Genomic DNA, 25,690 nt, shown 5'->3' with positions numbered 1-25,690 from the left:
ACGCTGCAACTAAAGGATGTAAATACTGATGCTGTTGACGAGAATCTGTGTCGATGTAAGAAAAGTAGCTGCAACAAGTGATATTACCCACACTGCTGTTTGAGGAGTAAGACATAGGAAATTTCTCCTTCTTGACTGTTTACAGCGTGCATAGCACTATCTGCAGATAAATTTTCTGCACGTGTACGCTAATGCAAGTGATTTATTCAACACTGTATCAAGCATTGGTTTATTGAGAATACGCTGTTCAGGGATTCCGCATTGTTACACGGGATCAAATAGCAAATATCCAGTCAGCCCGTATGAACTGACGTGAATTATTCTGCAACTGTTGAAGTGCAACTGGATATTTGGAACAGCAAAGTAATAAGGTTTTCCACGCGGTAAAACTGTACTTTCTGTTTCTGGGTATTTCCCCGATTAGTGTGTTATGAAGAGCTGTAGAAAATAGTCGAACATGAAAACAAACCTTTACCGACATACATATGATTAAGATATTTTCTCCTTCGGTGTCTGTAAAGTTGAGTGACTGTACCTGTGTAAGAGTGCATTACAAGCTCGTGTTAATAGGTTCCAAGGCGCACTTTTTATTTTCCTGAATGGGAGCTGCTACTCTTCACCGGTCATCGACCCAGAACACCTGAAAATATGATGTACAAGAAATGCTGTATTCGAGGACGGCATTTACTTGATTTCACAAGGACTTCATTTTCTCAAACACGAGTGCATCGAGTACAAAATTCGAGTCCTCCCAATAAACCGTTGTCCTCTCTACTTTGTGTTTCATGGGCGATTAGAGTCTGAGGTAGTGCTGCATATAGATTTGGAACCATTAGCTGTGACAATCACTGGGACGGAGCGTGCGCCCTAATTCATGACGTTCGCTCATAGCAGAGTTTCCGTGTTAGTTTTCCTGCTATTGTAGCTGGGACTGCACTAAGTGACTCTCAGCTTTACTTCCTGGACAGCGTCATCCGTAGTCTTCAGAGGAGGGAATCTGCCGCCGTTAGCTTTACAGCTCTGCTACACCGTCGCACTGATAGCATAAAGTAGCGCGTCGCATCGGACGATTGATGTACTGCAGTAGAGCCGCATGATGTTTGTAACAGGTTACTGGCCGCATGGGCCATTTCGTTACGTCCAGGAACTACAGGTATGTTCACAGACATTTCTGTTTGTTTTTAAATGATGATATTATCATTAGATGATTATGAGGTATGTGAGTTGTCCAATGTATTTTTCCTTCATATTTTATGATCCACTGATATATTATTAAAACAGCAGTGGCAGCATGGTATATGCCCACGCTCTTGACATCCCTACACCGACTTATTTTAAAACTTACAGCACCATACAACAGATATTAAGGCTGCTAGATACAATTGTTTCACGAAACGTACATGCGACCAGGTTATATTCCAGAGCTAGTTGTTTCTTTATTTCATAATTGTGCCCTCGCTTCTTTCCCTGTACAGTCACTTTCTGATTCTTAATCTTAGCTAATGGTTGAGAACAGACTCTCCGATTACTCCAGTCACATATTGCATTCCCTTGATGCTTTTCGGTTTCTGTTTTTATTGACAGATTCTCTACAAGCATGCTACTGACCTCGCTGCAGCTGTATAGAGATTAGTTCCCAAATTTTCCATCCACAGCTCCACTTGTCATCCATATTAATTTATTTCAATTGTCATTAGGTTTTTTAATATTACTTACGACGCCACTTATATTCACATAAAATTTTGTTTATGCCTTACGACAACTACAGTTACTTTGCTTTATTATTTTATCGTACTTTCACCCCCTCTCTGATATCAACTTCAAAATGTCATTAGCTGATTGGTTCATGTTCTGTCGGTTCTGTCGTACTGTTTGCACTTTTGGTTTCGTTTCTTTATACTAATTTTATGCGGACACTGTGAACTACATGTAGGCATCTAAGCGCTGTTATTGTGTTAGTCGATTTAGTATTGTATTACTCGTTGCTCTTGCATATATTTTTAGGACCACGACATTGTGCTGTAAACACTTTATTATTAACGCTCGAAAATAATGCGATAGGCGTAGGTATGTACGACTTTCATCTTTTAATTTTTAAAATATTTTTTAAAACTTTGTTCCTGGTTCAACTGGCTCGGAGCACTATGGGACTCAACTGCTGCGGTCATCAGTCCCCTAGAACTTAGAACTACTTAAACCTAACTAACCTAAGGACATCACACACATCCATGCCCGAGGCAGGATTCGAACCTGCGACCGTAGCAGTCGCACGGTTCCGGACTGCGTGCCTAGAACCGCGAGACCACCGCGGCCGGCCTTTGTTCCTAATTTTAATATTCTTATCTGACTTCTGCTTATTTGTGGTATATTTTCCTTCACCAGTCTTATCAAGAAGCGCACTAGGTGCTCTAAACTGGTAAAGAAATTAAATTTCTTTTATGCAACTAGCTGCTTATAATTTCATTATAGTATTTATGAAGTTTGAGTAGGTTGTTGCATCCGCCTGGTAGTCATTTCCTCTGCACACCAGGCAGGTCGTGCGGGCAGGCGCAACGCCAGGAGAACGTGCGTAAACAGATCTCATGAACACAGCGATATTTTCTTGTACGGCCTGGGCTGTCTACCATGGAGTAACACGTCGCCACCATAATGTATGGGGGCGCCAAGCTCGCCGACAGGCAGCATGCCTTTCGCAGCTGAGATCGCTGTCGATAAAGCACTATTTACCTACGCCATGTCACGTGCCTTCGCTGCGCTACGAACATACCCATCCGCTTCCGTTTATTGAGGCCGCCGTCGGACTGTGCGAAGTCAGTTACGCCCTACGACTCGCGTCAACACTGCCAACAGCTCCTTCCAGTAGCATCAACAGTCCAGTTCTGGATCGACTAGTTGACAGTACCAGCAGTTTCGTGTCAGCGCTTGACGTCGGCAGACCTGACCTCCGTCGCCTTGGTCTATACCAACAGCACGTCAGCCGTAACACGCCGGCAGTAGAGACCCAGTAACTACCCAGGTCTTCACGGCGCCGCCTACTACGGCTCTACGGTTCGTCTTGTAGGAATATTGCGGACAACGTCATACAAGTAGGAGAGACACCGCTGTTCTATGTAGTTATGTCGATATTCATCCAAGGACGTTACAACTGAGTTCTTTTAAAGTGTCTTCGATCACTCCTTCATATGAGGACACAGCAAGTTAGTTGTGGATGTGGGAAAACATCTTCCAATATTTATGTAGAATTTTTCAACGTGCAGTGTGAACGAGTCCTAATTTGTTGTTTCTTATCAACTTTGAGATAGCAATCATCATCAATCAACATCTGTTATGTATGATATGTTTTGGTTGCTCGCACTGTCGCTCCTCTCTCAGGAGTCTCACGTTATCGACTCTAAAGGTGACCCTACATTTGCTTCTTGCATGATAGCTACTTGCATATTTTCTTGTCTTGAGACTGGATTCCAAGTCACGTATCTCACAGGCGATAATCGCAGTGGCAGTCTGTTTGATGTAGATCCTTCGACAACTTTCGTCAAGTAAATTATTTGTTGCGGAGGCTTCGACACAGCTTATTGGCATGCTTGCAACTGGATACAGGACTGGCAGAGTTTACCCTGGTGTCTTACACGCTACATTTTTTACACTCACCAACCAATAACTGCGGTACGGTGGAGGCAGTAAGTGCCTAATGATGGTAAATGTATCACACACTGCAACGCTATGACTAATACTTCGAGCAGCACATCAGTACTTCATGGTTAACTAGCTGGTGCTGGAGGAAATGTTGCGACCAAGTAAATAAATCGAAGTTTTCTATATAAATACTAATTAAGAACTCACTGGATCATGGAATTCTTGCTGATTAAATTCGTACACTGTTTTATATCCTTCCAGTTTTGATAGTACTACTTTATGTAAAGATTACTTTTCATTTACTTATGAAATTATACCAAGTTTCAAAAGGGAACTGGGATTTGAGGACCTACAGTTAAGTGTATGGCGGAGTAAGAGTCCAAAAGTTTGGACTCCAACGTTCAATTGATCATAGCTGTTTTTCTGCCACTTATCGCTCCTTTCTACTCGGGCTATAATTTAGTCAGGTAAAAGATAACAAGCTGCGCCACAGTAGGTTACATCTTAAACAGTGGGTGCTCCCATGGATGGTTTGTGAATGGAAAGGGGGAACAAAGCAAGTTCATGCTACCTATTGTAAGGCACATTGCTTACCAAACCAGCCATAGAGTTGAGGACACCTTTACCTTACTGATTCAGTTAACTCACAGGATTACATATACCCCCGTCAGATTGATGTCAGGGAGTCCGATTTTTTTTATTATACACCCAATCATCGGTACATGAGAATATGTTATATTCTGCCAAGTTTCTTGTTTCATCACTAAAAACGTTACATGAAGCAGTGACACATGACTCCATGAAACAGGTTCATATTTCTGTTCTTTTAATGACTTATCTTTAAATGTTTTAAACTGACATTATGGGAGTTGCATAGGACGGCAACTGAAGGCGGAAAACTAACAACAATAGCGCGATAATTTATCGTGGCAAGACAGGAGGATTCTTGTAACTACGAGGTGCATTCAAGTTCTAAGGACTCCGATTTTTTTTTCTCCGGACTGGAAAGAGATAGAAACATGCGCATTGTTTTAAAATGAGGCTGCGTTCATGGTCAATACGTCCCAGAGATGGCACCACCGTACGGCAGATGGAATTTTACCGCCAACGGCGAGAATGAGAACTGTTTTAAATACTTAAAATGGCGACGTTTTCCTTACTTGAACAGCGTGCAATCATTCGTTTTCTGAATTTGCATGGTGTGAAACCAATTGAAATTCATCGACAGTTGAAGGAGACATGTGGTGATGGAGTTATGGATGTTGTCGAAAGTGTGTTCGTGGGTGCGACAGTTTAATGAAGGCAGAACATCGTGTAACGACAAACCGAAACAACCTCGGGCTCGCACAAGCCGGTCTGACGACATGATCGAGAAAGTGGAGAGAATTGTTTTGGGGGATCGCCGAATGACTGTTGAACAGATCGCCTCCAGAGTTGGCGTTTCTGTGGATTCTGTGCACACAATCCTGCATGACGACCTGAAAATGCTAAAAGTGTCATCCAGGTGGGTGCCACGAATGCTGTCGGACGACCACATGGCTGCCCGTGTGGCATGTTGCCAAGCAATGTTGACGCGCAACGATAGCACGAATGGGACTTTCTTTTCGTCGGTTGTGACAATGGATGAGACGTGGATGCCATTTTTCAATCCAGAAACAAAGCGCCAGTCAGCTCAATGGAAGCACACAGATTCACCGCCACCAAAAAAATTTCGGGTAACCGCCAGTGCTGAAAAAATGATGGTGTCCATGTTCTGGGACAGCGAGGGCGTAATCCTTACCCATTGCGTTCCAAAGGGCACTACGGTAACAGGTGCATCCTACGAAAATGTTTTGAAGAACAAATTCCTTCCTGCACTGCAACAAAAACGTCCAGGAAGGGCTGCGCGTGTGCTGTTTCACCAAGACAACGCACCTGCACATCGAGCTAACGTTACGCAACAGTTTCTTCGTGATAACAACTTTGAAATGAATCCTCATGCTACCTACTCACCTGACCTGGCTGCTAGTGACTTTTGGCTTTTTCCAACAATGAAAGACACTCTCCGTGGCCGCTCATTCACCAGCCGTGCTGCTATTGCCTCAGCGATTTTCCAGTGGTCAAAACAGATTCCTAAAGATGCCTTCGCCACTGCCATGGAATCATGGCGTCAGCGTTGTGAAAAATGTGTACGTCTGCAGGGCGATTACGTCGAGAAGTAACGCCAGTTTCATCAATTGCGGGTGAGTAGTTAATTAGAAAAAAATCGGAGGCCTTAGAACTTGAATGCACCTCGTATCTTCAGCTCCAGCATTTTAAAAAAACAAAATTCAAGAGCATCATTAATATTCCATTAGAACAATTATTGTTACGTAGAGCACTAATGAACATGGCATAGCTACGAAAGTAGATTGAGTGGCATGACGCATATACTATAGAGTAACAACGCACGCAACAAAAGAAGTTTTACATCACCTCGGTTCCGAGAGTTCCGGAAACTCTACAGAAATTTTGAATAGAGATCAACGTAAACATCATTTCCGCCATTTTTATTACTCATGAAAACCACACATTGCATGTTGTACCACCAAGAAAGCGCATAAAATATTCCCTCGGCGCCTTCCTGAGAGACAATCTCCACTCCTTCCAAATTAATAGTATAAGTGTTGACCACATGTGGCTTGAATTCACAAAAATAGTATCGGCAGAAATTGAGATATTTATAGCAAATAAATTAACAAACGACGGAGCTCATCCTCCCTGGTATACAAAACGGGCCAGAACACCGTTGCAGAATCCACGAAACAAACATAACAAATTTAAACATACGTATTATCCCCAAGATTAGCGATCTTTTATAGAAGCTCGAAACGTAGAAGTAAATATTCTTGGAATAGTGACGTAACTTAAATCACTCAATAAAAGCATGTCTTCTGATCCAGACTGTATTTAGGTTCCTTTCAGAGTATTCTGATCCATTAGCTCCATACTTAACGATTATATACAATGGTTCGCTTGGCAGAAGATCCGTACCCAAAGACTGGGCCGCGGGCCGAGCCGCTGTCTCACGGATTCCGCAGCTCCTCCCGACGGAGGTCCGAGTTCTCTCTCGGGCATGAATGTGTGTCATGTCCTTAGCGTAGGTTGTTTTGAGTTAATTTACGTAGCGTGTAAGTTTAGGGGCCCATGACCTCAGCAGTTTGGTCCCTTAGGAATTCACACATACACAAAGACTTGAAAGTCGCAAAGGTCACACCAATATTCAAGAAAGGTAGTAGGAGAAATGAACGTAATTACAGGCCCATATCATTAACGTCGATATACAGCAGGATTTTGGAACATATATTGTGTTCGAACATTATGAATGACCTCGACGAAAACTGTCTATTGACATACAGTCAACATGGGCTTAGAAAACATCGTTCTTGTGAAACACAACTAGCTCTTTATCCGCATGAAGTGTTGAGTGCTATTGACAAGGGATTTCAGATTGATTAGAACAAATTGAAAAACGGTTTAGAAATGATATCTGAATGGTACTAAAATTGACAAAAGACCCAAGTGCGAGGGCATCCACGTGAGTGCTAAAGGGAATTCGTAAGACTTCGGTTACACGATAAATGAGTCACAATATATATAAATGACCTAGTAGATAGTGTCGGAAGTTCCATGCGGCATTTCGCGGATGATGCTGTAGTATACAGAGAAGTTGCAGCATTAGAAAATTGTAGTGAAATGCAGGAATATCTGCAGCGGATAGGCACTTGGTGCAGGGAGTGGCAACTGACCCTTAACATAGACAAATGTAATGTATTGCGAATACATAGAAAGAAGGATCCTTTATTGTATGATTACATGATAGCGGAACAAACACTGGTAGCAGTTACTTCTGTAAAATATCTGGGACTATGGGTGCGGAACGATTAGAAGTGGAATGATCATATAAAATTAATTGTTGGTAAGGCGGGTACCAGGTTGAGATTCATTGGGAGAGTCCTCAGAAAATGTAGTCCATCAACAAAGGAGGTGGCTTACAAAACACTCGTTCGACCTTTACTTGAGTATTTCTCATCAGTGTGGGATCCGTAGCAGATCGGGTTGACGGAAGAGATAGAGAAGATCCAAAGAAGAGCGGCGCGTTTCGTCACAGGGTTATTTGGTAACCGTGATAGCGTTACGGAGATGTTTAGCAAACTCAAGTGGCAGAGTCTGCAAGAGAGGCGCTCTGCGTCGCGGTGTAGCTTATTGTCCAGGTTTCGAGAGGGTGCGTTTCTGGATGAGGTATCGAATATATTGCTTCCCTCTACTTACACTTCCCGAGGAGATCACGAATGTAAAATTAGAGAGATTCGAGCGCGCACGGAGGCTTTCCGGCAGTCGTTCTTCCTGCGAACCATACGCGACTGGAACAGGAAAGGGAGGTAATGACAGTGGCACGTAAAGTGCCCTCCGCCACACACCGTTGGGTGGCTTGCGGAGTATAAATGTAGATGTAGATGCAGAAATCTAAAGGCCGTAAATTCAACTAAATACCTTGGAATTTCAATTACGAACAATTTAAACTGGAAGGAACGCATAGAAAATATTGTTGGGAAGGCTAACCGAAAATGGTGATATACTGGCAGAACACTTAGAAAATGTAAAAGATCTGCTAAGGAGATTGTCTATACTAAGTTTGTCCGTCCTCTTTTAGAATACTGCTGCGCGGTCTGGGGTACTTACCAGATAGGACTGATGCAGTACATCGGAAAAGTTCAAAGAACGGCAGCACGTCTTGTGTTATCGCGAAATACGGGAGAGCGTGTCACTGAAATGATACAGAATTTGGTCTGGACATCATTAAAAGACAGGCGTTTTTCGTTGTGACGCAATCCTCCCACGAAATTAGTCACCAAATCTCTCCTCAGAATGTGTAAATATTTAGTTGACATCGACCTACATACGGAAAAACTATCGCCACGACACAGTAAGGGATATAGGTGTCCGTTCTTTCCGCGTGCTATACGAGATTGGAATAATAGGGAACTGTGAAGGTGGTTCGATGAACACTCTGCCAGGCACTTAAATGTGATTTGAGAGTATGTATTCAGATGTAGATGTAGATGAGACCTTCAGATGTGGTGGTCCAGATTGCTGCACATACTGGTATCTCTAATACCCAGTAGCATGTCCTCTTGCATTGATGCATGTCTGTATTCGTCGTGCCATACTATCCACAAGTTCATCAAGGCACTGTTGGTCCAGATTGCTCCACTCCTCAACAGCGATTCGGCATAGATCCCTCAGAGTGGCTGGTGGGTCACGTAGTCCATAAATAGCCCTTTTCGTTCCATCCCAGGCATGTCCGGTAGGGTACATGTCTGCTAAACAGGCCTGCCGCTGTAGTCGAGCGATGTCGTTACCTTGAAGAAAGTCATCCACAAGATGTGCAGTAGGGGGGCGCGAATTGCCGTTCACGAAGACAAATGCCTCGGCAATATGCTGCCGATATGGTTGCGCTATCGGTCTGAGGATGGCATTCACGTATCGTACAGCCGTTACGGCACCTTCGGTGACCAGCAGCGGCGTACGTCAGCCCCACATAATGCTACCCCAAAACAACAGGGAACCTCCACCTTGCTGCACTCACTGGACAGTGTGTCTAAGGCGTTGAGCCTGACCGGGTTGCCTTCAAACACGTCTCCAACGATTTTCTGGTTGAAGGACTATGCGAAACTCATCGGTGAAGAGAAAATGGTGCCAATGCTGAGCGGTCCATTCGGCATGTTGCTGGACACTTCTGTCCCGCTCTTTACTTTCATTCCGATTGATCTGTAGTGAGGAGGTCCTACAGGATGTGGAATATGTCAGAAAAACAACAATACATGACAAACATTTACAACTAAAACAAATAAGCTAATGTCCCATTCCACAGGTCCCAAGTGGAATGATCGTCATTTTTTAATGAACACTATATGAAAGAGTCACGCAAAGATGGACGTCGCGCTGGACGTCACCAGTGAAGTTGCGCATCATGGAGGCTATGGCGCACAGTTTGAGTCGTAACACGACGTCCTGAGGCTGCACAAGAAGCTTGTTCTACATGTTGGCTTTACTGTCAGGATTCCTCCGAGTCATAATCTGTAGGTGTGGATCATCCACGGCACTAGTAGCCCTTGGGCGGCCTGAGCGAGGCATGTCATCGACAGTTCCTATCTCTCTGTATCTCCTCCATGTCCGAACAATATCGCTTTAATTCACTCCGAGACGCCTGGACGCTTCCCTCGTTGAGAGCCCTTCCTGACACTAACTAACAATGCGGACGCGACCGAACCGCGGTATTGACCGTCTAGACATGGTTGAACCACAGACAACACGAGCACTGTACCTCCTTTCTGGTGGAATGACAGGATCTGATCGGCTGTCGGACGCCCTCCGTCTAATAGGCGCTGCTGATCCATAGTACTTTACCTCTTTGGGCGGGTTTAATGACATCTCTAAACATTGAAAGGGACTGTGTCTGTGATACAATATCCACAATCATCGTCTGTCTTCAGGAGTTCTGGGAACCGGGATGATGCAAAACTTTTTTGAGGTGTGTACATAAATAAAATTCTTACACACTGAAAATAATTTATTAATCTAAGAAGTGTTTTCTTTTCTTTTTTTCTTTGTCTGTAGACTTGTTCTTCTGTTGGGCATTTCGCATGTCAGACTAAAGTATCAAACAGTAGTCAACTAACATTGCTGCACCCATATCGACCCTGATACCGTGTCTCTATCACCTGCTGAGAACGTTCAAGTGCATCACTGACGGAACCTAGGTTTACGCGGAAGAAGACGTGAGTGTTGCAAATGAATTTTGGAGGATATGTAGAAATCAGCTGTTTGTACACACTGATGCACTGCCTCACCACATTTACGTTCTCAACAAACTTATGATTACCATGGAAAGTATCTACACGTAAAATATAAACATTGAATTAGGTACAGTTCCTTTACGTAATCCAACCATTTACTGCAGCCTCAAGTACATGCTGGGTCCAGACTTCCAAAATTCAGCGGTGTGTCTCAACGACATTAATTTTTATACGTAGGGAATCACACTCTTCAGCGATCTGAAACTCACGTAAGAAACAATTACATCATGTCTTAAAATGAAACAGTCCGCAGCTCGTGGTCTTGCGGTAGCGTTCTCGCTTCCCACGCACGGGATCCCGGGTTCCATTCCAGGCGGGGTCAGGGATTTTTCCTGTCTCGAGGTGACTGGGTGTTGTGTCGTCTTCATCATCATGATTCATCCCCATTACGGCCAAAGGAAGGCAATGGCCATCCACCTCCAATAGGACCTTGCCTACTACGTCGGTGCTGGTCTCCCGCATCGTCCACTACGCTCCTCGTAGTGTGGGACCTCATCATCATAAAATGAAATAAACCACTATGTGTTTACATCACAAAGAAAAAAAGCTCAGTATTGGGCATTGTGATTTGAAAACAGAGTAACGACCTGACAGACGTCTTAAATCAGCGGTCCCATTGAATGAAATGCTAGATTTAACTGTGGTTTCAATAACAAGATTTTATGTGTATATTGAAATATCAGTCATTAAAAAATTAAAACAAATTTGCCACAACTTGATTTGAAAGCACTTTTCTTGACATGCATCACAGTTCATCCAAAATCTCTCTCCCTCTCTCTCTGTCTAGGGAAAAACATTGCTCTTAACCAAGAGCAGAGCTATGAACAATATATTTACTTTTAAAACCTTAAAAAAAAACTAAGAGGAGAAACATGTAGCAGCATGATGACATGATGACCCTTTTATATATATATATATATATATATATATATATATATATATATATATATATATATATATATATATATATATATATATAACCAAAATGCTTAGAAACGCAGAACCATCTGGTCATGACTGCGTCACCCACAGCACAGACTTGAAAAAGAACGCTCTCAATTACCGTGAGACTCTTAAGAAAGATGAGTCGCTGGCGTACGTTCATTTCAAGCCGCTAGATGTTCTCGTATCACGTCCACCGTTTATTCGTTTGCGCCGTCCTCCTCCAAATTACGAAGCCGGCAGGCATACTCAGTTTAAACTCCCTGTATAACTCGAATTCCACATCAGATGCAAGTGACCTTGCGAACATCTACTATAAATGCTGCAGCCGAACTCCCGTCCAGTGTAACACTTTGTCAACCTAACGGCTTCAACTGCACATACGAACAGCTCCCCAGTTGTCCCACAAGATTCACTCGCTCTCCCATTCGGCGGAGGTGACAAAATCCTCCGCCGATGCGCGTACAGCGCTTTATACTGAGGGACAGAACCCGTGGGATACCTCCTAGTATCGTATCGAGCGTTCTTTTAGCCGTTTGTAGTGTAGCAACTCGACGTGGCATGGACACAAAAATTCGCTGGAAATTCCCTGCAGAAATACTGAGCCATACTGTATCTCTTATCATCTATTATTGCGAGAGTGTGGCCGGTCCAGGATTTTGTGCACGAACTGACCTCTTGATTATATCCTATAAATGTTCCACGGGATTAATGTCGGGCGAAGTGGGTGGCCATACAATTCGCTCGATCGGTCTAGAATGTTCTTAAGGGGCTCCGGAAAGTCTCAAAATCATGAAAAGTTCAATATTTACTTTTTTGCGTTTTCTGAATCTGCAGACGATTACCTTTTAATAGATATATAATTTATTCAATTTCGAAGACTACAACTATTTTTAATTTTTTTTTTTTGAAATGTGTTCTACATGGGCTTGACCCACTGTGGCGCTGTTAAACTGCTGTCAAATGGTGTTATTATTAACGTCCGTGTTCATCAGGTACATTTTAGTGATGTGAGATAAAGTATGTGTTGTGGCTAACCTGTGATGGTTCAATATATATCGCTGGTGTAATTGTCGATTGTTTCATGTTTATTTACTCTGTCGTTATCTCGAAAATATTCGTAATTAATTCTGTTTCTTGAGTCTCTGTTTTGTTGAAGTATAATAATGAGTAAAAGTAAAGTTATTAGAAATCCTCTGAAAGCTTTTAAGAAAAGGAGAAATGTTGGAAAGCCAAAGGTATGTGTTATTACTGTAAACAATAAAGACGATGGAAATCCCCAACATAGCTTGTGTCCCGAAGAAGAAGACAGTTGGTGCAAATATAACAAAGGATTGCTAACTGGTGAAGTGTACACTCATAAGCATAGTCTGCCTCATGCAATAATGGAGGTGATAAAACCTATTTTCACAGACTTAGCAGCACCTGAACTGTTGAAAAAGTGTATTCACGGAAAAACTCAAAACCCCAATGAAAGTGTAAATAGTGTTATATGGTCGAGAATCCCCAACACTGTATTTGTTGGAATAGAAACACTTCACTTTGGTGTGTATGATGCTGTTGCGACTTTCAATGATGGCAACATTGTAAGGTGCAAGGTATTTAGAAATATGGGAATGAAGATAGGTTCTAACATGGTACGAGCGATGCTTGCTTTAGACAAGGAACGCCTTCGGGCTGCAGACAGGGCTGTAAAGAGTCTAGAAATACAAGCAAGAGTAAACCGGAGGAGGAACAAGAGGAAGCTGGAGGAGGAGTTTGCAGAGGATGAAGATAATCCATCCTATGGACCTGGAATGCACTAAAAAGTTAATCCAATCTTTGTCGCTCGATTCCCAAAACTTTTATTTTCTCATACTAATTACATATTTTCTAAGGATCTTCCAAACATATTTGTTTCAAACTTTCAGTAAATGTTACACAGTACCTTCTGCATAATTTAACACAGCCTTTTTCCAAAAAACTGTATATTTTTGAATATATAAATAAAAAATTGCAAAAAAATGTTGTGAATTTTCATTACAATTGAAAGAAAATCATCTTTAATAACTGAACTAAAATTTTGTAAAATCCCTGTGTTAGGTTGTAGGCCGTATTCCAATAAATAATCTGTAAAAAGTTCAACTTCCTACCTCAAATACTTTGTGAGGAAAGATGTAATTTATAAGCGTTATTTTAACATTGCAAGTATAGGGCGTTCCGGAGCCCCTTAAATTGAATCGCGAAAATTTGTTACTCCGGTGACATGGCGCATGCTCACAAATAAAAATTTCATCTTTGTTTGGAACATGAAGTCCGTGAATGGCTGCAGACTGTCTCCCAGTAGCCGCACACAACTATTTCCAGTCAATGATCAGTTCAGCGGAACCAGAGGACCCAGTCCATTCCAAATAAACGTAGTCCACACCATTACGGAATCACTACCAGCTTGCACAGTGCTTTGCTGTCAACTTGGGTCCATGGCTCCGTGATGTCTGCTCCGCACTCTAACCCTACTGTCAGCTCTTACCAATTGAAATCTGGGACTCGTCTGACCGGGCCACGGTCTTCCAGTCGTCTGGGATCCAACCGATATGGTCACGAGCCCAAGAGACTCGCTGCAGTTGACGTCGTGCTGCTAGCAAAGGCACTCGCGTCGGTCGTCTACTCCCACTGGCCTTTAACGCCAAATTCTGCCGCACTGTCCTAACGGATACACATTGATTTCTGCAGTTATTTCACGCAGTACTGCTTACAGAGTGCGTTCCGTAAGTAATGCGACCTATTTTTTTTTCTGACGCAGCGGTACACCACAGCGTGTTGTAACCGGCTGGGCTAAGTGGAGGGGGCTATTAGCTTCAAAATGCTCATTGTCTCATTCGGATGGGAGCTGCCGGAGAGTCAGGACGTGCGTTTCCGTCAACCCCGTTTTGAGTTTAAGTAACACGGGATAATGGGTCATTCTGCAGAGCAACGCCCGCATCTCGTGGTCGTGCGGTAGCGTTCTCGCTTCCCACGCCCGGGTTCCCGGGTTCCCGGGTTCGATTCCCGGCGGGGTCGGGGATTTTCTCTGCCTCGTAATGGCTGGGTGTTGTGTGATGTCCTTAGGTTAGTTAGGTTTAAGTAGTTCTAAGTTCTAGGGGACTCATGACCATAGCTGTTAAGTCCCATAGTGCTCAGAGCCATTTGAACCATTTTTTTTTTTTTTTGCAGAGCAACGGTAAGCTATCAAATTTTGCGTTAAACTTGGGAAGTCCGGCACCTAAACGTTTCCATTACTTCAGGATGCCTTTGGGACTGTTTGTCTGTCCTAATCACAAGTTTTCCGATGGCACAAGTCGTTCATGGAGGGCCGACAGGAGATCACCGACGAACCTCGCAGTGGACGGCCATCAACCGCACGAGTCGACGAAAATGCGACACGTGTGCGCGATGTTTGAACTCTGACAGACAGCTGAGCCTTCAATTGATAGCACGAACTCTAAAAATGTCAAAAACAACCGTTTTCCGCATTGTGACCGAAGATTTGAACATGAGAAAGGTGTGTGCCAAACTCGTCCCTAAAGTGTTGACCGACGAAGACAAGCAAATGTGAGTGCTTCGGTGCCAAGAAATGTCAGAAATGTGTGAAAATGATCCTCATTTTTTAAACTCAGTTATCACTGGTGATGAGTTGTGGAATTTTGAGTACGACTCTGAGACAAAAAGGCGGAGTTTAGCGTGGCACACCCCATCGTCGGCCCGTCCCAAGAAGGCCGCATGAGCAAGTCCAGGATCAAAACCAAGCTCATTGTCTTCTTTGACGTCAGAGGCATTTTCAACCACGAATTCGTGCCTACTGGGACTACAGTGAACTCAGCTTTCTACTTGGAAGTGCTCAAAACATTGAAAAGGAGGGTCTCGCGCCACCGAAGCGACGTCAGGGACACGTGGAAAGTTCATCACGACAGCGCGCCGAGTCACAGCGCCTTCATTGTCAACGTCTTCCTGGCCAGGACCGAGACCCCACTGGTTGTCCAGCCTCCATACAGTCCTAACTAACCTGGCTCCCGCTGACTTTATTTTGTTTCCTTGGTTAAAAGTAGTCATGAAAGGAAAACATTGGGACACGATTGACAGCATCCAGCCGCATATTACATCAGCTCTAACGGACATTCCGGAAAAAGCATTATAGGATGCCTTCCAGGCATGGAAACACCGCCTCCAGAAGTGTGTCGACGCAAGAGGGTGCTATTTTGAAAATATTTGATTATTTGTACGATTATCAAAATAAATGATTTTGTATGAATTTGGTCGAATTACTTATGGTACGCACCTTGTACGTGATAACACTGACAACTCTACACCAACGCCGCTCTCTTGGTCGTTAAATGAAGGCTATCGGCCACTGCATTCTCCGTGGTGAGAGGTAATGCCTGAAATGCGGTATTCTCGGCTCCCTCTTGATACTGTGGATCTCGGAATACTGAATTTCTCAACGATTTCCGAAATGAATGTTCCATGCGTCTTGCTCGAACTACTATTCCGCTTCTAAAAATTCCTGTTGTGCGGTCTTTTTTAACGAAACACCCGAGTACAAATGATTGCGTCGCTAATGCAGTGACCTTTTATGCCTTGTGTACGTGATACTACTGTCATCTGTATACGTGCGTATCGCCATCCCACGATTTTTGTCACCTCAGTTTATAGTCTCGCTGCACGAATCCTCTGCCGTTTACCGGCACGCCGGTATAGGCGTCACCAAGAGACGTGCCGCAACATCTTCGGGAACCGAAAGCAGACCTGCTCAGTAATATTGCATTCAAACTTGCTTTTAGATGGGTCAACGAACAACCGCCATATTTAAATGTTAAGTCCCCCATACGGCATAACGTGAGACCTCGAACGTCCGTACAGTAGCAAGTAGTCCCACTGAGGGCAAAGAATTTCACAAGTTCTTGGTGTCTGCGGCAATAATATTTGTATTTGTTGTACCCGGTACAAGCAAATTAAATTCTTTAAGGTGTTAATTGATCAGTTCATCTCGACCTTTTGCTAGTGTTATGTCCCATACGGAGTCACAAAGTTCAGCTCTGTTCATTGTCTGAATACCCTCATCAGATTGGTGATATGCGTCTGACACGTTGCTGGAACATGAAAGAGAACTTTCTCCTTGCATTTCGTCAACAACTCGTATATATTCTGTAGGTGTTGTTGGTTTGGACAAGGGGAGGGATTATGTGGAACTGGTTTAGAGACTGAGGGAACGTCAAAATACATTACAGATGCACGGTTTTTGTAGGAAAATCCTGTAACATTTGCCAAACAGAAATAACAGTCTATGGTGTGCTAGTGGACTCGCGCCATAGCATAAGAACTCCGAATGCTAGACGGTTGTTCTTCTTCGGCTTCCTTGCTCAAGAGCGCAGGTTACATGCACTTTTCAAAGAGATTAACGGTGATACTCACCATTTACTAGTATCCACCTTTTAATCGAAGTGTAATTCATATGCTTTCTTCAGAAACCAAGTTAATGCCTTCCAATGGAATTTACCTTTTAGGCAGACAGGAACAGAGCAAAACAGATCTGGTGTATGTCTGCAACCTTTGGACGCCACAATATTGCCTTATACTGAAAATAAAAAAGATACAAATGAAAGATTAGTAATACGATAACACTAAAATTTAGAAAAGAAATTTAATAACCATGTGTTTCTGTGAGAATTTTGCAAGAGACCTATTCCATTTTCGCGTCGTTAATGCAGTTCGTAACATTTAAGAATATTCACACTTGTAGTACCCTCTCTCGTAAAGAGAACAGTAATTTTACAAATTCACTATGCAATTCATTGTCCTATCGTTGTCCAGCTCGATTATCCCGAAAATACTATCTATTTCTAAGGTATGTGATTCGCTTCCCACAATCAAAAACAATAAGATACTTATGTTTAGTGCATTGCACTCTAAATACAGGAAAAAGAAAAAAAAATATGTCACACAATTGTGTATCGAATCAGGACAGCATAATTTTGTGATTACCTAGGGAGATGATCATAAATGGTACTGTGATATTTATAAGAACGTCAGCTGAATAAAAACCAAAAAAACGTGAAAGAGGGAAAGAAAGACATTGAGCGAAAGGGCTTACCTCGTGTGGCATGTTATTCCTACTAGCTATTACTTTCTCTTTCCCATTTATGCATTTTACTTTAGTTATTACTGACCTATGCAGTTATATTGCGCAATGCCAAATATTTCGGCACGTTTTCAAAAAGATAGAATACTATGGTAACGTAGCACGTCTTATCTATCTCTGTTAAGTAAATATGATTTCTACTTGTGTGTAGCAATTAAGATAAATATTAACACATTCCATGTTCTTTAAGTATGGAGAAATATCTGCAGTCAATTTATGATACTTTCTACTCAGTTTTCTTCGAGCAATAAGATTTTTAACAACAGATTAACTGACTTATAGCGTATATATATCTTTTGTATCTTAGTGCTGCACTTGTAAATGCTTGTCCCATGTGCAGTTTCGAGTAATGGTCAGGTTTCAACAAGTTAATACTTTAAACAAAGATCAACAATGCCAACAGCCTTCAATGTCATGAATTTCCACCACAGAACTTGTGACGATTGTTAATCACTTATATTGTTGCTTTATTAACTAAAAAATTAATCTGATAAGTATTTCAAATTAGGTCGAATCTCGTAATGGTCTGAGTTCAACGGGCGTAACAAATTGAAATCAACAGCTAGAACAAAATTAAGTTTTTGAAAAAGTTTTTAGCGTTTAATTTGTGTTTCTAAAATTCGTGTTTCAGGCAACCATTTCGTCTGGACATCGCCCATACCCTCGTGGAAAGCCATACAGACCATAGCCTGCTTATTTCACAAACATCTTGATTCATCTGTGGGCACTTCGCCTGAAGACTATTTGCACAGCCAACCAAAATTCTTAGTAAGTGCAAAATCTGTAGCATCCCTAATTTCAGCGTTGTGTCATGTTCAGCTTCAATACACGATTGAAATGGCATGCGATAAATATTGGGTAGTAAAGCACAAAACTGATACTTCTGTTGAGTTGTGGGATCATATTCACATCAACGCAAGTATAATAAAATCATTTTATTGATGTAATTGTATTGTACGTTGCATAGTTATGTCGTAAGAAGTGATTTTGTCTTTTGAACCCAAGTAGATACTTGTGTGAAGACATACTTCCAGAAACGGACAGACATTACGAACACTGTCTGAAACCGTCGTTTGTGATCCAGTCTTGTGCTTAATAACTATGACTCATACAGTGACATAATTTTGAGATACATTCTGCGTCGTATGTGGCTGCTGCCTACAAAATGTGTTGTGAAAGGAGTTGGTTGCAATGAAGCAATACATGTAAACGTCGTGCACGATGCGGCCGTTTTTCAAGCGTCTCACTGTTTGTAACGTCATATCTCTTAAAATATGTATCGTACAGTGTTTTAATATTGAAGGCACATGTAGTGAAATATGTAGACATTGTCTGCGAATTTTATTCGAATAGAGGTTGTAGCAAGAAGTAATAAGCTGGAACGTCGTGCGTGATGCGAGAAGTACAGAACTTTGTCTTGGCACTGACCATCCTATGGAATATAACAACACGGACCTTCTGGCAAGCACTTCCAGCTATCGGAATAGTCTTTCAACTCCACAATAAATTCTTTTCTAACCAGTTACGCTACTATGAGTTTTATTTTTATTTGAACTATAGCCCTATTTCAGCTATGCAGCCATCATCAGGTTATCTGTAATAGAACATCTTATAAATTTTGTATATTTGCTGTGTGACACTTGAGTTACTTTTGGATAATATGATTTTACATACATTTTCAAGTCCTGACTTCCATGCTCCTAGCGCTGATTGTGTTACTGTGTATTTGTTTACATACTATATTTGTGTGTGTGTATGTGTGTGTGTGTGTCTGTGTGTGTGAGGATGGGTGGGTAGATGGGTGGGTGGGTGGGTGTATTTGTGTTTCGATGTTACGGGCTCCCATTGGTTAGGTCATCAGCGGCCGCTTTCGTTGTTATTTTAGTAGTAATCAGTTGTGTGTCTCAGCATGTATTGACACTTCATTAATCATGGTCAGAAATAAACCCATTTTCCAGTTGAAATTTCGTGACAGCAATTATGACAGATGATCAGCGATACTGACATCAGCTTGTTGAATTCTGTGAGCGATGTCATTGGGTTATAATGACTGGATATCTGTGGTGCTGTGTTACTTAAATTTTCTCTGGTTTTATTGTGATTTATTGAGGACTGGTGGTTAACGTCAACAAAGTTTCCAATACAATGTTTATATTTTATGTCAGTTGGTTTGTTGAGAATTAAATGCGGATAACGCCTTGTGTGTAAATCTGTATCGATTTCCTCCAACATTTCAACTGGAAATTAATTTTATTCCTGATCATTATTAATGAAGTGCCAGAACACACTGATTACTAGTAAAATAGCAACGAAAGAATATAGTCAGTAATCAAATAGAAAGCAAGAGAATTAGCGATATTGCATGGAAGACGAGACTTAAAAACGTATATAAAATCATGTTATTAATAAGTAAGTCACATCTCATATAACAGACGTACCAAAATTTGGAAGATGTTCTATTAAAAAAATAACGTGATGATGGCTTTATAGCTGAAATAGGGTTATAGTTCAAACAAAAGTATTGCCCATAGCAGCGTAACAGGTTGTACAAACTTTATTGTCCCAGAAAGACATTTATTACGCAGCAGGCCCTGAGAATTACAAATTGTTTTCATACTGGAATAGTGTTACTAAGGAAGCTGTTGAAATTAAATTATAAAGTAACATTATAAATAGAGAGTTTCTCTGAAAACCAAGATTTTAAATTCGCTTGCACAGCGTTTACTTACTGCAGTTTTCCCTTGTAAATGGAAGGGTGTGCTCCTGTCTAAATATCGTCGGTTGTCGACGATGTCGTCCGGTTGCATGCCCCTAAGTTATCTGAACATTGATTACGCCTAAAGAAACTGAAGTTTCACGAGTCAAGTTGTTCTGCTGAGAAAAAGTATTCTTAGCCTATGCCAATCGACGCCGGACATCTTTCTCACTTCAGCCATCCGGAATAATTTAGCAACCTTTGCAGGAGAATCCTGTTACTGCATCACACCCAGCTTTCATAGTCTTCCCGTCTTTACTGAGTATCAGCTTTCATTTTGCTTTTGTTATCCGGAAACCATCTACAGTACTGAGGATCCTGCCCATTCCATTGAACTGGAACTCAGTCACAAGGACTAAGTCGTCTGCTTTCCTTATCATTGGCTGTTGGTTCCCAATCACACGTGTTCACTTTCTCTCTTTCCCTGTTGCTTTGACGTACAAGTTATGATACTGAATACTTTCACACATGCCTCACACACTTCTCGACATAAATTTCCTTCCCCTTTTATTATGCTCTGTTTAGTGTTCATAGATACTACGGACAACTCGTCAGTCTATGATGTCACGAGTCTCGTAACTGTGGACATTCTATTACACGTTACATTGTCGAAGGCTTCTCTAGCCGTACAAATAATAAGAAAACACTTGGAACTACTGCTTCTATGTTCTGCACTTAGCATAGTCGCATTTCGTAAGTGATTTCCTTGATTTTTACGTTTAATCTTCTTGTATATCTACGTCTCCGTTTTTCCTTTAGTTATCGCTTTATCAGTTTGTTTAAATGTCTTATTCTACACGATTTAACCTGTTCGCATTTAATTCCTAATTAAAGTAAGTTTCCGGTTTCCTGTTTCATTCTATACACATGCACGTGTTTTTCCATCGACGAGAAGGAATATTTCGTTACTCACATAGGGCTTTCGTGCCTCTGCTTGCAATGTTAATCACGGCTGTTATTTTAATTGTATTCACATATTATCTATGCAAGTGTTTAGAATTTATATTTGAAATGCACATAGTAATAGACAACCTTCTGAAACATTTGTATGAAGTACAAGAAATTGTATAGCTAAAATCGTTTCGGTTTTGTTTTCAAATTTTTCTTCGCTCTTTTACTCTTTAGAAGCGCTGTGAGATGCACGCCTTGTTGTGTGTTAACATCATGGACCAGCGTACGTAAAAAAAGTTACATTTATTCTTCTTTTTGTTTTGTTACTAGTTTAATATTATTAATTCATCTCATAGACGATGCATGATGGACCTTAAAACATCCACACATCGTAGATTTTTCATAACATTTGTGGAAGAGTTATCCCATCTTTAAAAAAACTTTCTCTCTCCGTTATACATACGACTCTTTACGTTTCACTCAAGTGGTGGCACGAAATGCTTCAAAATTTGCACCATTTGATTGTTGTATATGAGTAATTGATATGTGCTTGTTAGAGCTATATATTCCTCACACAATTTTCAAAACGTCCCATTAATGTTTACAAGGTTCATAAGCTACGAAAGCGCTTAGCTCGGTAGTTCCAAGTAGGTATTTCATAGGATTTACGATTTTCTCTGTTGTCGAAGAAACATTATCAGTATACACGAGTAATTGAAAATTTAATTTCCTTGGAATTTTTTCTTTGTAATTAGTCTTCTGGCTGATTAGATGCAGTCCGTCGCGAATTCCTCTTCTCCACCAAACTCATCATCTCAGAGGAAAACTTGCAACTCCTCCATCATTTGTTCGAAATATTACAATCTCTGTCTCACCCTCCAGTTTTTGCCCATACATATCTTGCAGACACTATGTAAGTTAGTCCTTGATGTCTTAATACATGTCCCATTGTCCAGTCCATTCTTCTTGTCAATGTTTTCCACATCTTTCTCTCATTGTCCTTTCTGAGGAGAAATACCGCATTCCTTATCATTTCTCTAGCACCACATCTTAAACGCTTCGATTCTATTCCATTCTTGTTTTCCAACTTCTGTACAACGTTACGCTGCAAACAATTCTCACAGTTTTCTTTCTCAAATTAAGTCCGATGTTTGGTACTAATACATCTCGTTTAATAAGAATTTCCTCTTTACCTGTGCAAGTCTGCTTTGTATGTTATCTGTGTCTTCCATTTTATTTGCTGACAAGTCTTTTAAAGCTCTGTTTAAGTCTAACACTGAATCCTCTGTCTCCCATATCGACTACCATTTCGTCTTCTACCATGTCACCAGACAGATCCCCCCCTCGTAGAACCCTTCACTGCCATCTTCCATCCTATCCATCCTTAGTTCTGCATTTAGCAGCGGTATTCCCATTGCACTCTTAATTTCATTTACTTATTTATTTTTGTTTACATTTCAAGTTCCGGAGGACCAAACTGAGGAGCAAATCTCCAAGGTCATGGAACGTGTCAGTACACGAAATTACAACATAAAAGTAATAACAGATAGAAATAAAATGTTTATGAACCTGAAAAATGTCAAACCATGAGTTTAAGTAACCGCAGTCAACAATACCACAAGAATCAGCTTAACTTTTCAGGGAACTCCTAGTCAGAATAGAAGGAATGACCCATGAGGAAACTCTTCAGTTTCTATTTGAAAGCGCATGGATTACTGCCAAGATTTTTGAATTGGAGTGGTAGCTTATAGAAAATGGATGCAGCAGTATACTACACAAGTTTCTGCACAAGAGTTAAGGAAGTCCGATCCTAATGCAGGTTTGATATCTGCGAAGTATTCACTGAGTGAAAGCTGATTATTCTTAGGAATAAGATAATATCGTTAACAAGAAATGTCAGTAAGGAATATAAATATTGAGACACCAATGTCAAAATATCCAGACTCCTGAAGAGTGATCGACAAGAGGTCCATGATCTTACACCACCCATTGCTCGAATCGCCTGTTTCTAAGCCAGAAATATCCTTTTAGAATGGGAAGAGTTACCCCAAAATATAATGCCATACGACATAAGCGAATGAAAATAAGCAAAGTAGACTAATTTCCGTGTCGAACGATCTCTTACTTCAGATATCTTTCGAATAGTGAAAATTCCAGCATTAAGTCTTTGAACAAGATCCTGAACGTTGGCTTTCCACGACAGTTTACTATATATTTAAACATCTAGAAATTTGAACTGTTAAGTTTCACTAATCATATGTCCATTCTGTAAAATTAATACATCAGGTTTTCTTGAATGGTGTGTTAGAAACTAAAAACTGAGTCTTACTGTAATTTAGCGTTAGTTCATTTTCTACAAGCCATGAACTTATGTCATGAACTGCACTGTTGAAACTAAGCCAATGTTGCACACAACATCCTTTACTACCAATCTACTGTCATCAGCATACAGAAATATTTTAGAGTTACCCGTAATACTGGAGGGCATATCATTTATGTATTTATGTAAGTGATGAATAGGAGTGGCTCCGACACTGATCTCTGCCCCCCCCCCCCACCCCCCCGCCATTTGACCGTACCCCACTTAGACCCCACATCACAGCCTTCTCAACACTGTGAATAATTACCCTTTGCTGTCTGTTGCTAAGGTAATAGGTGAACCAATTGCGAGCTACTCCCCATATTCCGTAACGGTCTAACTTCTGGAGCAATATTTCCTGATCAACACAATCAAACACCTTAATTAAATAAAAAAATGCCTTGTGTTCGAAACCTTTTGTTTACACCATCCAGTACCTCACAGAGAAGAGAGAATGTAGTATTTTCAGTTGTTAAATGACTTCTAAAGACGAACTGTACATTTGATGGCAAATCGTGTGATGTAATATGATGAATTATCCATACATACACAGCCTTTTCAACAGCTTTAGCAAACACTGATGGCATAGAAATATGTCTAAAATTGCTACATTATCCCTTTCCCCTTTTTATAAAGCGGCTTTACTACTGAGTATTTTAACCGTTTAGGAAACTGACCATTCCTAAAGGATAAATTACAAATATGGCTAAATACAGGCCTAACATGGGCAGCCCAGTACTTTAATATTCTGCTAAGCACTACATCATCAATCTTGCCATCGTTTCCTTTAATTTCACCAAAGTTTGTTTTAATACTTCCGTATGGTGAATCTGTCCATCCGATGAATAATTCTTCTTCCGATTATTTGCATTTTTCCTGCTGCCATTTCACGTTAGCTCATCGCACTTTTTTTTAAATTTATTCCCAAATACTTTGGGTTGCTGTATTTCTGTCTCATACTACACATTTATGTACCCCCTTCTTTTGTCATTCAGTTACAATGCATCTGTTATTACCCAGGCCGTCTTCGCATCATCGCACCAACTTCTGTGATTGCTTTTTTTTAGAGAACTGCCTACTGTGATATTCAGAAATGCAGTACGTCATTCCAAACGCATCTCGTCATTTCTCACTACCTCAATAGCCTACTTCTTTCCACAATGACTCTTCCGAGCAATTCTGTTAAACTTCAGTTTGCTCTACGTCATTGGCGTTGATTTACTGTCGAGTCCGATGAACATAATTATAATTCTATCACTGAACTGTTGAAAGTAACTTACTCTTTGCGTTACCTTCCTATTAATGACGAACCCTGCTCCCATTACGCTGTTTTCGATGCTGCTGATATTTCACTATATTCTTGGGCTATCTTTCTTTTAAGTTCGTTGTCCAAGATCTTACGCAGAAATTGACTGCAGTTCTCATTTCCGTCACAGTACTACCTAACGTCTCCAACAAAGAAGTGCGAGGGCTCTAATCGGCTATTTTCACCCTGACGCATATACCGAATAACCGTTTCAAGAAAACGACAACCGGAACTACACTACTGGCCATTAAAATTGCTACACCAAGAAGAAATGCAGATGATAAAAGGGTATTCATTGGACAAATATATTATACTAGAACTGACATGTGAATACATTTTCACGCAATTTGGGTGCATAGATCCTAAGAAATCAGTACCCAGAACTACCACCTCCGGCCGTAATAACGGCCTTGATACGCCTGGGCATTGAGTCAAACAGAGCTTGGATGGCGTGTACAGGTACAGCTGCCCATTCAGCATCAACACGATACCACAGATCATCAAGAGGTGTGACTGGCGTATTGTGACGAGCCAGTTGCTCGGCCACCATTGACCAGACGTTTTCAATTGGCGAGAGATCTGGAGAATGTGCTGGCAAGGGCAGCTGTCGAACATTGTCTGTATCCAGGAAGGCCCGTACAGGACCTGCAGCATGCGGTCGTGCATTACCCTGCTGAAATGTAATGTTTCGCAGGGATCGAGTGAAGGGTAGAGCCACGGGTCGTAACACATCTGAAATGTAACGACCACTGTTCAAAGTGCCGTCAATGCG

The 25,690-nt window shown here is 41.4% G+C and overlaps 1 protein-coding gene across 3 annotated transcripts in view; it reads left to right on the top strand.

Annotated features, from left to right (window-relative positions):
- Window positions 1-25,690, top strand: part of LOC126259253 (clavesin-1-like) — a 64,383-nt gene that overhangs the window by 20,223 nt on the left and 18,470 nt on the right. For all 3 annotated transcript variants that reach the window (XM_049955885.1, XM_049955884.1, XM_049955883.1), the window contains one exon: window positions 18,239-18,375. The gene's annotated coding sequence lies outside the window, so the exon portion shown is untranslated. The remainder of the gene's footprint in view (window positions 1-18,238; window positions 18,376-25,690) is intronic.

The sequence above is a fragment of the Schistocerca nitens genome, chromosome 5 (assembly GCF_023898315.1).
Source record: "Schistocerca nitens isolate TAMUIC-IGC-003100 chromosome 5, iqSchNite1.1, whole genome shotgun sequence".
NCBI classification, from domain to species: Eukaryota; Metazoa; Arthropoda; class Insecta; order Orthoptera; family Acrididae; genus Schistocerca; species Schistocerca nitens.
The sequence above is the reverse complement of the archived record's forward strand: the minus strand, read 5'-3'. Positions and strand labels throughout refer to the sequence as shown.